This window comes from Neovison vison, chromosome 9 (genome assembly GCF_020171115.1).
Source record: "Neovison vison isolate M4711 chromosome 9, ASM_NN_V1, whole genome shotgun sequence".
Lineage (NCBI taxonomy): Eukaryota > Metazoa > Chordata > Mammalia > Carnivora > Mustelidae > Neogale > Neogale vison.
The window spans coordinates 55978790-55993325 of record NC_058099.1 but is presented as its reverse complement, the minus strand read 5'-3'; positions in this window follow the sequence as shown (position 1 = coordinate 55993325).

Sequence of the window (14536 nt, the reverse complement as noted above, 5' to 3'; positions counted from 1 at the left end):
AATTCCTGGCAATAAAATATACAGCAATGATATTATAATAGCAATGGAGTGTAGATGACAGCTACCCTTGTGGTGAGCATAACATAATGTATAGGCTTGTTGAATCATTATGTTGTACACATGAAACTAATACAATATTGTGTGACTCTACTTCAATTTAAAAAACCCACAATACCATTCATAGTTTCACTCTAAAAATGCAATACTTACTATACATATAACAAAATATGTACAACAACAATACCTATAGGAGAAAAACTCCAAATACTGATGTAATACATAGAAAATATATAGAGAAATATTCCATAGAAAGTCCACAGAAAGACTTAATAGTGTCTTGATTTCAATACTTCCCAGCCTGATGTATAGATTCAATGCAACACAAAATTCCAGCCAATTATTTTATGGCTATTGATAAGCTAACTATAAAGCTTATATGGAACAGCAAGAGATCCATAATAGCCAATATTAAAAAAGAACAAATTTGTGGGACTTAAACTATCCAATTCAAGACTTACTTTAATGCTACTATAGTAATCAAGACAGTGTGGTATTGGCAAAAGAATACACAAATAGATCAATGCAACAGAAGAGAAAGCCAAGAAATAGTCCACCATGAACGTAGTTAACTGATCTTTGACCAAGGGGCAAAGGAAATACAATTTTAAAAAGTACTCTCTTCAGCAAATGGTGCTGGAACAACTGGACATCCACATGCAAAAGAAAATCAATCTAGACACAGACCTTATATTCCTTACAAAAATAACTCGAAGTGGATCGAAGACACAAATTTACAAATGTAAAACTATAGAATTCTTAGAAGGTAACATAGGAGAAATCCCAGATGACAATTACTGACTTTTTAGATATAACACCAAAGGCAAAATCCAAGACAGAATTGATGAACTAGATTTTATTAAAGTTAAACATCTCCATGATGAGAAAGCACTGTCAAGAGAATGAAAATAAAAACCACAGGCTGGAAAAATATGTTTACAAAAGACACATCTAATAAAGGACTATTGTCCAAAAGACATGAAAAATAAGAACACAAATAACTCAATTAAAAAAATGGGCCAAATACCTGAATGGATACTTAGCCAAAGAAGATAACAAGTGACCAAAAAACAAATGAAAAGATGTTTTATATCTTATATTATCAGGGAAATACAAATTAAAACAAGATATCACTGCATGCCTATTAGATGGGCCAAAATCCAAAACATGAACAATACCAAATACTGTTGAGGATGTGGAACAACAGGATTTCTCACTCATTGCTAGTGGGCATGAGAAATGTATAACCACTTTGAAAGACAGTTTGGCAGATTCTAACAAAAGTCAAATATATTATCCATATGATCTAGCAATCATCCTTATTTACATTTATATTTACCCAAAAGAGTTGGAAACTTATGTCCATATAAAAACCTGTGCATGGTTATTTATAGAAGCTTTCTCCATAATTGCCAGTACTTGCTAACCACCAAGATTTCTTTCTTTAGATGAATGAATAAATAAAGGGGTATACTCAGATAATGGACTATAATTCAGTCCTAAGAAGAAATTAGCTATCAAGTTATGAAAAACAATGGAGGAAATTTAAATGCATATTACTACATGAAATGACCAATCTGAAAAAGCTGCATACCACATATATGATACTAACTCCATAACATTCTGACAAATGCAAAACTATCGAGACACTAAAGACATCCGTGTTTGTCAGAGGCTAGGTGGGAGGGAGGGATGAATAAGTGGAACACAGAAGATTTTTAGAATGGTGAAAACATGCTGAATGATACCATAAAGATTGAGACATGTCATTATATATTTGTCCAACCCTTCTGAACATACAACACACAGAGTGAACCCTAAAGTAAACTATGGATGTCGGGTAATTATCGTGTCTCAAAGTGGGTTTATCCTTGACAAAAAGAATGTACCATTCCAGTTTGTGATGTTGTAAGGAAGCAGGGTGTGTATGTGTGGGGGTGGTGGCCATATTGAAAATCTCTGTACTTTAATCTCAATTTATAGTAAGCCTCTAATTGTATTAAAAAATAGTCTTTTTTTAAAAAGATCAGTGGTTGCCAGAGGTGAGCAGAGAGGGAGACATGAATAAGCAGAGGACAGAATTTTTAGGGAAGTGAAATTACTCTGGATGGTGAATACATGCCATTATATATTTTAAAAGACATATAATGTGCAATATCATATGTGTACCCTAATGTAAAATATGGACTTTGGATGGAAATACCATGTCGTTAATGGTTCATGAGTTCTGACAAATGTATCACTCTGGTGTCGGATGTTGAGAATTAGGAGGTTTTGCATATGCGGGTTGAGAGGACATGAAAAATCCACATGCCTTCCATCCAGTTTTGTTGTGAACTTGAAGCTGCTTTTAAAAAATAGTCTATTTTTAAATTTAATAGTAAATATAATGCTGTGTGTCTCTGTGTGTGTGTGTGTGTGTGTTTTGTGAGTTTTTCTAGTGCATTATCAAACTTGCACAGGTAGTGGGAATTTTGATTCTACGGTCTGATGGTCATATGTGAGAGAGCTTGAGAACATCCAAACTTTACCCCCTAACATGTGAAGTTTGGCCTAAATCCAAGTAGTTGATTTCAAATGTAATCACAGATTGAAATAGATAAAATAGAAGGCAATGAAAATTGAGCATGATCCTCAAATCACTTCTTAAAGTTTGTCTTTATTTTAGATACTCCTAAAATTTTATCTTACTGACCTTCTGTTTCAAAGGGTCATTTGGATTTTCCACGAGTGACATGATGAGGGTCTTACCCTTCAATTTTTAAGACTCTCAATGAATAATTTGCTTTCATTGTCTACATTTATTCACACTTTTATCTGCAGACCAGCCTCCACATTCCAGCAACAGTGAATTTTACAAAATAGAAAAACTCTTTACATGATTCCATGGGGGGAAAAGGCCTTTAATAGCTTCTCAATGCTCTAGAGATAAATATCCTGACTTAAGATGGTTTCTCGTTCTCTTATCATAGAGTTCTTGGATTTTTCCTTCAACCTCATTCCTACCAAGTCACAAATATCTCCCTACACACAAGCCACTGCAGCCTTCTTTCTGATGCACAAATATGACATGAACTTGCTCCTCATGACTATCTTCTTAAATTCTGTGTATCTTTGGAGTCAGCCATCAGGAGGAGAGAGCCACACTGCCAACATGATGAGGCCAATATGAAATATGGGAAAAAAGAGATGACAGGTACTTTAGAAGTAAAAGAGACAGTCCCTAGTGACAGACTGTTTCTGAGGGGCAATTCACCCCAAACAATGATAAAAATGGAACCAACTGCTATGAAATGAGAGAGTTCGAGTTCAGCTTTCCCATAATTAATGTACTAGGTGAATGCCTAATTCTCTCACATTTTTCTTTATTCAGTTTAGTGAAAAAAAATGATTGAATATTAGAACAACAAAAAAAATTCCTTCCTTGGGATAAAGGCATTATTCACCTAACATTTTCCCTGACACCTTCTCCAGTAATCTGAATATATTAATTAGGCTTCACTATAGACTAGAAAAATAAAGACATATTTGAGTTATTATAATCACATGACATTATTTTAAGAATTATAATTATTTTTAAAGTACCAACAAAAACCTATAGATTATGCTTGAATAGCTGTTTGAGAAATACCACCTTGTAGTGATTTCTTATTTTTGATCCAAGTCTGGTTGCTGAATGAAAGATTTGTCATTTCACATATGAAGTCAACTAGAAATTTTTACTAATTTTTTTTCTACTAAACACTTAACTATAAACAAAGGTAGCAAACATGGATGTTACAAAGCTTAAAAAATGCAGTGGAAATAATCTGTTTTCTAGTGTTAGAATCTTCGAGAATGGAAAATTAGGACCTTGTCAGTCTTCTGCTGTTATTATTTTAAAAAACAAGCCTTCCATATGTCTTCTGTTCTTCAGCCCTTTCCTTTCAAAGGGAAGGGCAAGGGGTCTCATTTCCCCAAAGTCCCTCTTGCCTAACCTAAAGATGTTGCTACAAAAAAATAGGCTAAACAGGTAGACTTAAAAATTAATTACGTCGGGGCACCTGGGTGGCTCAGTGAGTTAAAGCCTCTGCCTTTGGCTCAGGTCATGATCCCAGGGTTGTGGGATCAAGCACCGCATTGGGCTCTCTGCTCAGCAGGGAGCCTGCCTCCCCCTCTCTCTGTGCCTGCCTCTCTGCCTACTTGTGATTTCTGTCTGTCAAATAAATAAATAAAATCTTAAAAAATAATAATTATGTATTGGGGTACCTGGGTGGTGTTGGTTGAGTGTCCTGCTTTTGGATTTGGCTCAGGTCATGACCTCCAGGTCATGAGATTGAGCCCTTGTCAGACTGTGCTCAGTTTCGTCTGTTTGAGGTGTCTTTCCTCCTGCCTCTGCCCTTCCTGCTCATGCGTCCTCTCTCTTTCTTTCTCTCTTTCTCTTTCTCTCAAATAAATAAATAAACCTTTAAAAAATTACATATTAAGGTAAAATATAAAGGAAATTAAATTACATAAATTATTTATTTCCAGAGAATAATATATTTTTTCTCATATGTCTCTTGACTCTGGATTATACAATAAAATGGGTGAAAAGAGTTCTTTCAATTCTTTAAATGCTGTCTTAAGCCATAGTTTATTTTTTAATTAATTAAATGTAAAGATGATTATATATAGGAAATGAAATTGCATCTACATTTTTTCATAGATGGTTTATACATGTATCTTTCTTTTAAACTCTGGATTATGAAATTATATCAGTGAAAAAGTGATTTAATTTTTTAAAACTCTTTGAGCCTTACACATATGCATATATTTTTAATTTCTTGTTCTGAGGAATCAAAGAAACAACCCCCAAACTCTATGAAAGGCAACGTATTTTAAGAAGATCTTTTAGCTATTTATACTATTCAATGAAAAACAAAATAAAGCTTAATCAAATTACACACTCTAACAGTGTACACATGTAGTGAAGGTCATAAGAACATCTATTTGAAGGGCAGGCTAAACCTAATGTATCCTTGAAGTGTATTCGCCTCTTTTGAGGGTAAAAATTTTGAAAGATCTCAGATACATTAGAGAAAAAAGGTTTTATTTTTTATTAAAAATCAATATTACTTATTTCACAAAATATATGTAGACTGGGGCCATTTAGATACCTGCCAGTATCCTCCAAACTCATAATACAAAAGTTTAAATCTCTCTAGAGGGTGGGGCAGGGAGTAGGAGATAAACATTATCTGCTGAATCCCCTTCAATTCTCAGACAATATACTGACTGTGTACCTGGCAGTGTACCCAATCATGGTGTATGAAGCAATAAATACCATGGGTTCATGACCTGAAATTAGCTGAAGAGTTTTGAAAAGTTAATGTGATTTACTCATAGTATGATTTAGAAGGGAAGTCGGTCCAAAATGTGTTAAGTATTGACTGCAAAAGCAATTCCACATTGTGGGAGCTGTGCCAGATTGTAGAAGAGGATAAAAGTCTGGCCTCCACTGCATTCCCCAACCTGTAATTTCTGAAGTTACAAGAAAAAAATTGACTTTGAAAGTATTTCAGAAAGCCCATATGGAGAAAAGTACACTATGGAAAAGGCTGACTTATCAGTGAGATTTTGTATGTGATATGTTTGAAGCTAAATATGGAAATAGCATCCTTGCTGTAATTAAGGACTTGGGAAACATCTAGCAGATTTCTGTATAGTTTAATAATATAATAAATAAAGGATTAGATATTCTTTGTGCTGCTCAAAATTTCTTCAGGAGAAATATATCAGGGTTTGGATCTTTGCAGTGCAATGATGATTATGAAGAATACCTGTGCCCAACACAAATGCCTGACAGGGATTTTATTTTACATTTTGTATTTTACTATTAATGTTAGGATAAACCGGCCGTTTCCTCATTAAGCAGAAATTATTCTGCCCAAATGCTGAAGGGTGCTATAACTAGGCTCTTCATGCCATAAAAGCTTTAAGAAATAAATAGCTATTAAGTGTCACTTATTCCTCTTTTCAGGTATTGCTTGGTAACAGTAAAAATCAACTTCCTTTCACTTAGTCCCTTCATAATCCAATTATAGCTTCAAAGTTTATGCTATGTGTACTAACAAGAAAATTCACATGTAATTTTACATAGAGACATGTAATTTCCAAGTTAATAACTTAATATAGAAATAAATTATTTGAAACTTGACTTCTATTTCCTACAAAATTATTGGCATTTTGATACATTAAAGACATACAAAATACGAAACTGTTTTTGGTGGCAGCCATTTTATATCACTTGATAACTTGTTCTGAAGATCCTGCCATGTCTTGAAGAAGTAAACACTTTCTGCTTTTACAAGAGATAAATTGAAATTTTGGATTCAGTCTAAAACCAGATCATGGTTCAATTGAATCACCATGTGGCCCTGAACAGTCATTCAGACTTCCCTATTTCCCAACATTTTATTGTGGTGATGTATGATGATTAATTAAAGGAGGTTATTTCTCAAAAAGACAAATCCTGACACTTCCTCCTGCTGATACCAATGCTTTTGGAAACCCTAGTCTTATAACTAAATTAGAGTGTCAAAATGTGCTGATGACCTTTGCATTGAAGAGAACTATATGGAAATTAATGGGAATGGGGTATTTATACTGTAACTATCTTATTAACCCAAGCATGTACTATAGCCAACAATAATGTATTGCAAGCATTTTATTATCACAAGGAGTAGAAGATTTGCTTAGTTAAGCAGCTAATGCACAAATATTTGACAATTCTTATCTTTAATATAGTCTAAAAGAATTACAAAATAAAATAAAGCAAGATAATAGAAATATACCATTTCTGTGGATTCAAAGTGCAGAAGGAGCATGGCCAATTTTAACACTCTATACACACACCTATGCATGAATACACACATGCACACACACACACCCCCCCACACACACACACTGGATGTAAATTATTGTCTCTTTTATCTCTTCCCCTTTTCCTCAGTTTCACTTTTTTGATTGGACTCTACCAATTCCATAGTTTAAAAAAAACAACTGCAAGCATTTAGTGTTGAAAATTAATGCTATTAATAAAATGGTTGATACAACTAGATTTTAACTTCAATTACAGTATCTAACTTTATACTATAAAACAGATAATTGTTTTTAAAGTATGCATAAAGACTCTAAGGAAAGGAGGGTTTGGAAGATGTGGAAAGGAAAGAATTAAAAAGTGACAGAGCAAATAAAAGAGGGAAAGAGAAACTTTAAGAGGAAGGACCTGTGCAGGCAGTAAATGTGTTTTGGCGGAGGAAGGAGGCACAACTGGCACATGTGCAAGCAGAAGACACACACTTAGAGGAATTCCAAGTAGAAAAGTTGTGTATATAGAGAGAGACAGCTGTCTCCTGGAAAAATTTATGTCTCCTTGGTAACCCCCAATTGCTCCAGTTGCTCCATTCCTCAAAACCTGAAAATCATCTGCTTGATATCTAATTCCATCTAATTAAGCACAATGTGGATTTGTTCCCTACCACCCTGCCTGGTAGAGTAGGGGGCATATTTGGTTTTCTCTGGTTGGTCCTAAAACGGAAGGGTGAAAAATTAAGCAAACCAATAGTTATGGCCTACGTCCTTTAGTCCATAATTCCAAAAACCAGTTGCTGCAGATTGAGGGTCAAAGTTCAGTTTGTATATATGGTTTGGTCATTGTCAGTTTGCTCCTTTGGTCTCTCGATAGCTGCTCAGATTACTGCTTCTTTCTTCAAACAATCTCCCTTTGAACAAGATGCTGAGATATAACTGACCTGTGAATAAATAACTATGCAGTAACTGTCCATATCTAAATTGTATCAAGTAAGATATAAGTGGCTTGGGGACAACAATGACCATGTTCATAAATTGCTTATCTAGATTTATAGTTAAACATCAAAGATGTAAATAAAACCTTTTTCTTTAGAATGCAAGTGCTCAAGAATGCAGGTTACTTTTTTTTTTTTTTTCCCAGTGAACCTCGGTTTCCATATCTATAAGAAAAAGTACTTGAAAGCCCCTGTCCAGCTCTCACACACTATGCTATGTGAAGTGACAAACTTTCAGACACTTTGGAATTTTAAGGATGCCAGCTAATGTAGACTTCCAGTAGGTATTCCTTTGGCATTCAGGTTTCTGTTTGCCTTGTGAGTAATAGACTCCATTTGAATGAGCTTGCCCCATTCAACAATATCCAATGACTGCAATTCTTTAAAAAGAATTACTTAATTGTTTCTAATTAATCTCTGTTCTAGCTCCTCTCTCCCCATACACAAAAGTGCCTAAAATATTTATTTTTTTCTTAAGTTGGTCCTAAATTTAAATATGACATGAGAAAAGGTAATTAATCATAAAAAATAAAACCTTTAAAAAGCTATTAAGGTGAAAGAAGAAAGCTAACTTCAGTTAACAGATAATCAATTCTCCTTATTAAATATTCAGAAGTTCCATTCTGTATGGATGGTACAGAAACCTCAATTTAAAAATACTGAATCCTGGGACCTCTCTTAAAGTCCATCAGGGAAATCCAAACACTGCCTCCATCAAGAAAAACCACCATTAGTGAATTATTAACTATCAATGAAAATATTCAATATGAAAAATAGCATTATGCCTACTTATCTCTTAAATACATGCATAAGGAAAAATTATGAGAATAGGCCAATGCAGAAAAATAGCTCTAAAGAAAAACATTAAGGTAGTAGAAATAATAAAGATGGGGGAGGATTAAAATCTTGCTTTTTTGGATTTCATATTGTCAGAAAATCATGATCTTAGTTTCAAAGTACATCATTAAGGGTGAAACTCCTATAAGGAAACAACATTTGATACTTTGAAATATAAAAGATTCACTTATAAAATGTATAAATATAAAGATTTTATATCTTAACATAAGATGTAATTATTTTAACAAATTTCTAATATCTAGAAAATTAAGAGTAATATGAATTGTGATTTTAATATATAGAGGCTATCAGAATTTCTATTTTTCAATTTTTCCTTCTGGTCTGTTCCCGTCAGTGCATGTTCATAGTATGCAGTGTTCTTGTTTTAATGGATTTTATAAAATAGTATTGCTTGCTTGTATAATATCGTATCCTGAATTTTTTAGTTGAAACTATATTTTTGGCATTTAGCCTTGTCAATTTTTCAGTATCATTATTTTTAATAATTGAATAATGGTCTATTTTAAACTTTAAGTTTCTAATTTTATGCTCATAAAAAAGAAGTCAATGCATTTCCTTATATGGATAATTCATTAAATCAATCATGCTTATTTCTACATTTTATATTTTACAAAATTATTAGAGTGTATGGATTTTATCGAGGCTTTTGGGTCATTTTTTCATGTTAAGATTCACAAAATTTGGATCAATCAGGTTTACTTAAAAAAAGTCACAAAATAATAGTAAACATGGCATATGATCAGTTATAAAAATAATTGACAATTTGATAGGTGACAATATCCCATTTATTTTTTAAATAAATAATTTTTTAAATAAATAATTTTTTATTTAAAAATATTTAAAATATTGGGGCGCCTGGGTGGCTCAGTGGGTTAAGCCGCTGCCTTCAGCTCGGGTCATGATCTCAGGGTCCTGGGATCGAGTCCCACATCAGGCTCTCTGCTCAGCGGGGAGCCTGCTTCCTCCTCTCTCTCTGCCTGCCTCTCTGCCTACTTGTGATCTCTGTCTGTCAAATAAATAAATAAAATCTTTAAAAAACATTTAAAATATTAAAAATATTTTAAAATATTTTTAAAAATTTTTTAAAATTTTTAAAAATTTTAAAAATATTTAAAATATTTTTAAAAATATTTTTAAATAAATAATTTTTTTAAAAAGGGATAACTGCCAAAAAACACAAAAATAAATAAACTAAATAAAAAGGGTAACTGCTAAAACACATTTCATTAGTCACTAATCTGTTCTTGAAGATTTTACTTCTAAAATGCTATAGTGGCTATACATTATTGCTCTGACTATTGAGATAAATAAAAACAATTGTGTAGTAATGTTCCAAGTTTGCAGTAGCATTAATTGCTTATATTCCAGCAATAATATTATTTCAAACCAGGTATATAATAATACTCAATTGTACCATTCTGAAAATGGTTGGGGTTTCTCAAGAAGAATTTAATGGCTTCAAATTTAGAAGCTTTGAATTCTGTCTCCATTTTTAGATCCTTTCTCTGAGTTCATTCACAGAGTAACTTTGATTAGTTTTTATATTTACTGGGATTTTTATATTTACTGGGATTTTACAATATACAGCATGAACTTGGCAAGATTTATCTCACTTGAGTTCCGCTTCCACAGTTAGATAAGGTAGAATAATTCCACAGTTAGATGAGGTAGAATAATTATTACAATTCTCTCATAAAATTTCTTTATAGCAAATTGACAGAATTTGGAGCCCATTACAACATTAATGTCCTTTGATGCTGAATGGCTAATATTTTACCTACTATTTTCTTTTGTGTAAAATTAATGATATTGAAGGCTATAATGTTAAAATGAAACAGAAAGATGAATGGGACCTAAACACAGAAGATCTGAATCATGCTTCCAATTTTGTCACTTATTCCATGACACCTCAATATGATAGAATTTTGGTAAGTTTAGAGGTCTTTCCTCAATGTGAGTAACACATCTTTTTTTTTTTTTTTAAGATTTTATTTATTTATTTGACAGAGAGAAGTCACAAGTAGATGGAGAGGCAGGCAGAGAGAAAGAGGGAAGCAGGCTCCCCGCTGAGCAGAGAGCCTGATGCGGGACTCGATCCCAGGACCCTGAGATCATGACCTGAGCCCAAGGCAGCGGCTTAACCCACTGAGCCACCCAGGTGCCCCAGTAACACATCTTTCTTAATTCAAATTATAATAGTATCAAAAAAATAACATACTAAGTAATTAACTTAACCAGGATGGTGAACATTTGTAAAATGAAAACTACAAAACGATGCTGAAAGAAATTAAAGAAAACATAAATAAATGAAAGTCTTCCCATGTTCATTAGTTGGAAAATTCAGTATTGTTGTCAATACTATTCTAAGCTATCTACAGATTCATTGAAATTCCTATCAAAATCCCAAGGATGTTTTTTGCAGAAATAGAAATATCCATTCTAAGATTTATTTGGAATCTCAAGAAACCCCATGTAGCCAAAACAATCTCGAAAAAGAGAACAATGGCTCTGGGGAAAACTGAAAATTCACATACAAAAGAATGAAGTTGGACCCTTATCTAACACCATATACAAAAATGAGTTTAAAATATCACAGACCTAAACTTAAGAGATAAACCTATAAAATTCTTAGAAGAAAACAGTGGAAAATATTTATGACATTGATCTCAACAATGATTTCTTGGATATAATGCCAAAAGCATAGGCAACAAAGAATAGACACATTAGATTTTATCAAAATTAAAAACTCTTGTGCATCAAAGGATACTATCAACAGAATAAAAAGACATCCCACAGAATAGGAGAAATATTTGCAAGCTGCCTATTTGATTAGGGATGATATCCAAATATACTAAAAACAAACTCCACAACGACCAAAAACCCAATTAAAAAATAATCAGAGATGAATAAACAGTTTTCCAAAGACACACAAATAGCAGTGCATGAAAATGTGCTCAACATCACTGTCAGGGGAATGCAAATCCAAATTACAGTGAGACACTACTTCATAGTCATTAGGACAAACAATATTTTAAAAGGTAATAGTAAGTGTTAGTAATGATATAGAGACATTGCAACCCTTGTGCACTGGCAGAGGGAATGTAAAACACTGTTGTAGTCACTATAGAAAAAGTAACACAGTTCCTCAAAAAATTAAAAATAGAATTACCATATGATCCAGAAATCTCACTTCTGGGTTTATACCTAAAATAACTGAAACTAGGGACATGAACAGATATCTTTACATCCATGTTTATAGCAGCATTATTCAGAATTGACAAAAGGTAGAAGCAACCCAAGCATACACTGACATTTGTATGTGTAAACAAAATATGGTACACTCATAAAATGGAGGGTTATTCAACTTTGAAAAGGAATGCAATTCTGATACATGCTACCACATGAATGATCTTCAAAGACGTTATGCTAAGTGAAATTATGCTAAGACATTATGCCAGTCAAAAAAGACAAACACTGTATGATTCCATTCATATGAGGTAACTAGGGCAGTCAAATTCATAAAGAAAACAGAATGGTGCTTACAATGGGCTGGATGAAGTAGAGAATAGGGATTTGCTTAATGGGTCCAGAGTTTGTTTTACAGATGAAAAAAGTTCTAAAGATAGATGGTAGTGATGAATACACACCAAGATGAATATATTTTATGTAAGTGTAAATGTACTCTTAAAAATGATGAAAACTGTAAATTTTGTGTTATGTATATATTACCAATTTTTTTAAAAAAATCAAACACAAATGACAGTACAGACAAAAGGTTGATATCCAGGATCTATAATGAACTCCTCAAACTCAACACACACGAAACAGGCAACACATCAAAAGATGGGCAGAAGATATGAACAGACACTTCTCCAATCAAGACATACAAATGGCTATCAGACACATGAAAAAATGTTCATCATCATTAGCCCTCAGGGAGATTCAAATTAAAACCACATTAAGATATCACCTTACACCAGTTAGAATGGCCAAAATTAACAGAACAGGAAACAACATGTGTTGGAGAGGATGTGGAGAAAGGGGAACCCTCTTACACTGTTGGTGGGAATGCAAGTTGGTGCAGCCTCTTTGGAGAACAGTGTGGAGATTCCTCAAGAAATTAAAAATAGAGCTTCCCTATGACCCTGCAATTGCACTCCTGGGTATTTACCCCAAAGACACAGATGTCGTGAAAAGAAGGGCCATCTGTACCCCAATGTTTATAGCAGCAATGGCCACGGTCGCCAAACTATGGAAAGAACCAAGATGCCCTTCAACGGATGAATGGATAAGGAAGATGTGGTCCATATACACTATGGAGTATTATGCCTCCATCAGAAAGGATGAATACCCAACTTTTGTATCAACATGGACGGGACTGGAAGAGATTATGCTGAGTGAAATAAGTCAAGCAGAGAGAGTCAATTATCATATGGTTTCACTTATTTGTGGAGCATAACAAATAGCATGGAGGACAAGGGGCATTAGAGAGGAGAAGGGAATTTGGGTAAATGGGAAGGGGAGGTGAACCATGAGACACTATGGACTCTGAAAAACAATCTGAGGGGTTTGAAGTGGCGGGGGTGGTGGGAGGTTGGGGTACCAGGTGGTGGGTATTATAGAGGGCACAGCTTGCATGGAGCACTGGGTGTGGTGAAAAAATAATGAATAATGTTTTTCTGAAAATAAATAAATTGGAAAAAAATAAAAATAAAATAAAAATAAAAAAATAAAAAATCAAACAAAAATCATATGCTGCAAAAGAAGCATTTCAAATGGGACAGAGTTCAAGCTAGTGTAATACCGATGAGTGAATGTTTTGAAGCCGCTCAAGTACTTAGGCCATTAAAATAAAATTAAGGAAGGGGAAGAAAGAGCATTCCTTTCAAATAATCTCTCTGTTGGCTTTTTAGGAAAACAAGTAACTGCTAAATGGCTGAGTCATCAAAATGATTACACATATTTACAACTTTGAAGCTTGCTTATAAAGTTTTAATTTGAAACCTTTACCTGACATTGTCAGCAGTGAGAACAATTATGGTTTCCAATAAAAATCTCATGTTTTTTGTATTTTGAAAATATACTAAAAGTGGAGGAACTCAAGACTTGTAAATACAGACAATTCAAATTGTCACATTGGCATTTTGTTATTTTCTTAATAAATATAACTAAAGGAGTTACCTGCAAACTCATTTTTAAAATGCATTTTGGAAAACTAAAACAATCACAAAACTCAATGTGTTGAAAAAATTTTTTTTAAAAATTTAGAATGCATGTGTGTGAGTTTAGCCCCCTTGAGGTAGGGATATATAGGAGAGGGTATATAGATTTTTTTTTTCCCTTCTTAACAAATAAAGTTTTTATCTTATTTTTTTGGAAAGAGTTGCTATATAGAATAGTGTTGGGTTCTTAGTTTCAAGTATTGGAAACATACTCTAACTTCAGTGGGAAAGGAAATTATTAAAAAAGTGTGACTTAAGTCTTCAGAAAAATCAAAGAATCAAGTTGGGGAGTTACATATCTAAGAGAAATGCTACAATAATGCCAAATAACCTTTTAATTCTATCCTGTCAGCTTGTACTCCTAGACACTGAGCTAATATTTCCACTACTGTATTCACCTGCAATTGGATGAGTCTCCCGCTGCCATGCTTTCTGAGATGGGCTATATTCATTCCCAGCTGTTCACCTAATTTGTAATGTCTATCACGGGGTGGGCATCACTGACTTGAGCCCTCAGAATAAACGAAGTCTTATAAACACAGAAGGCCAGGAGAGTAAAGAGCTGGTATT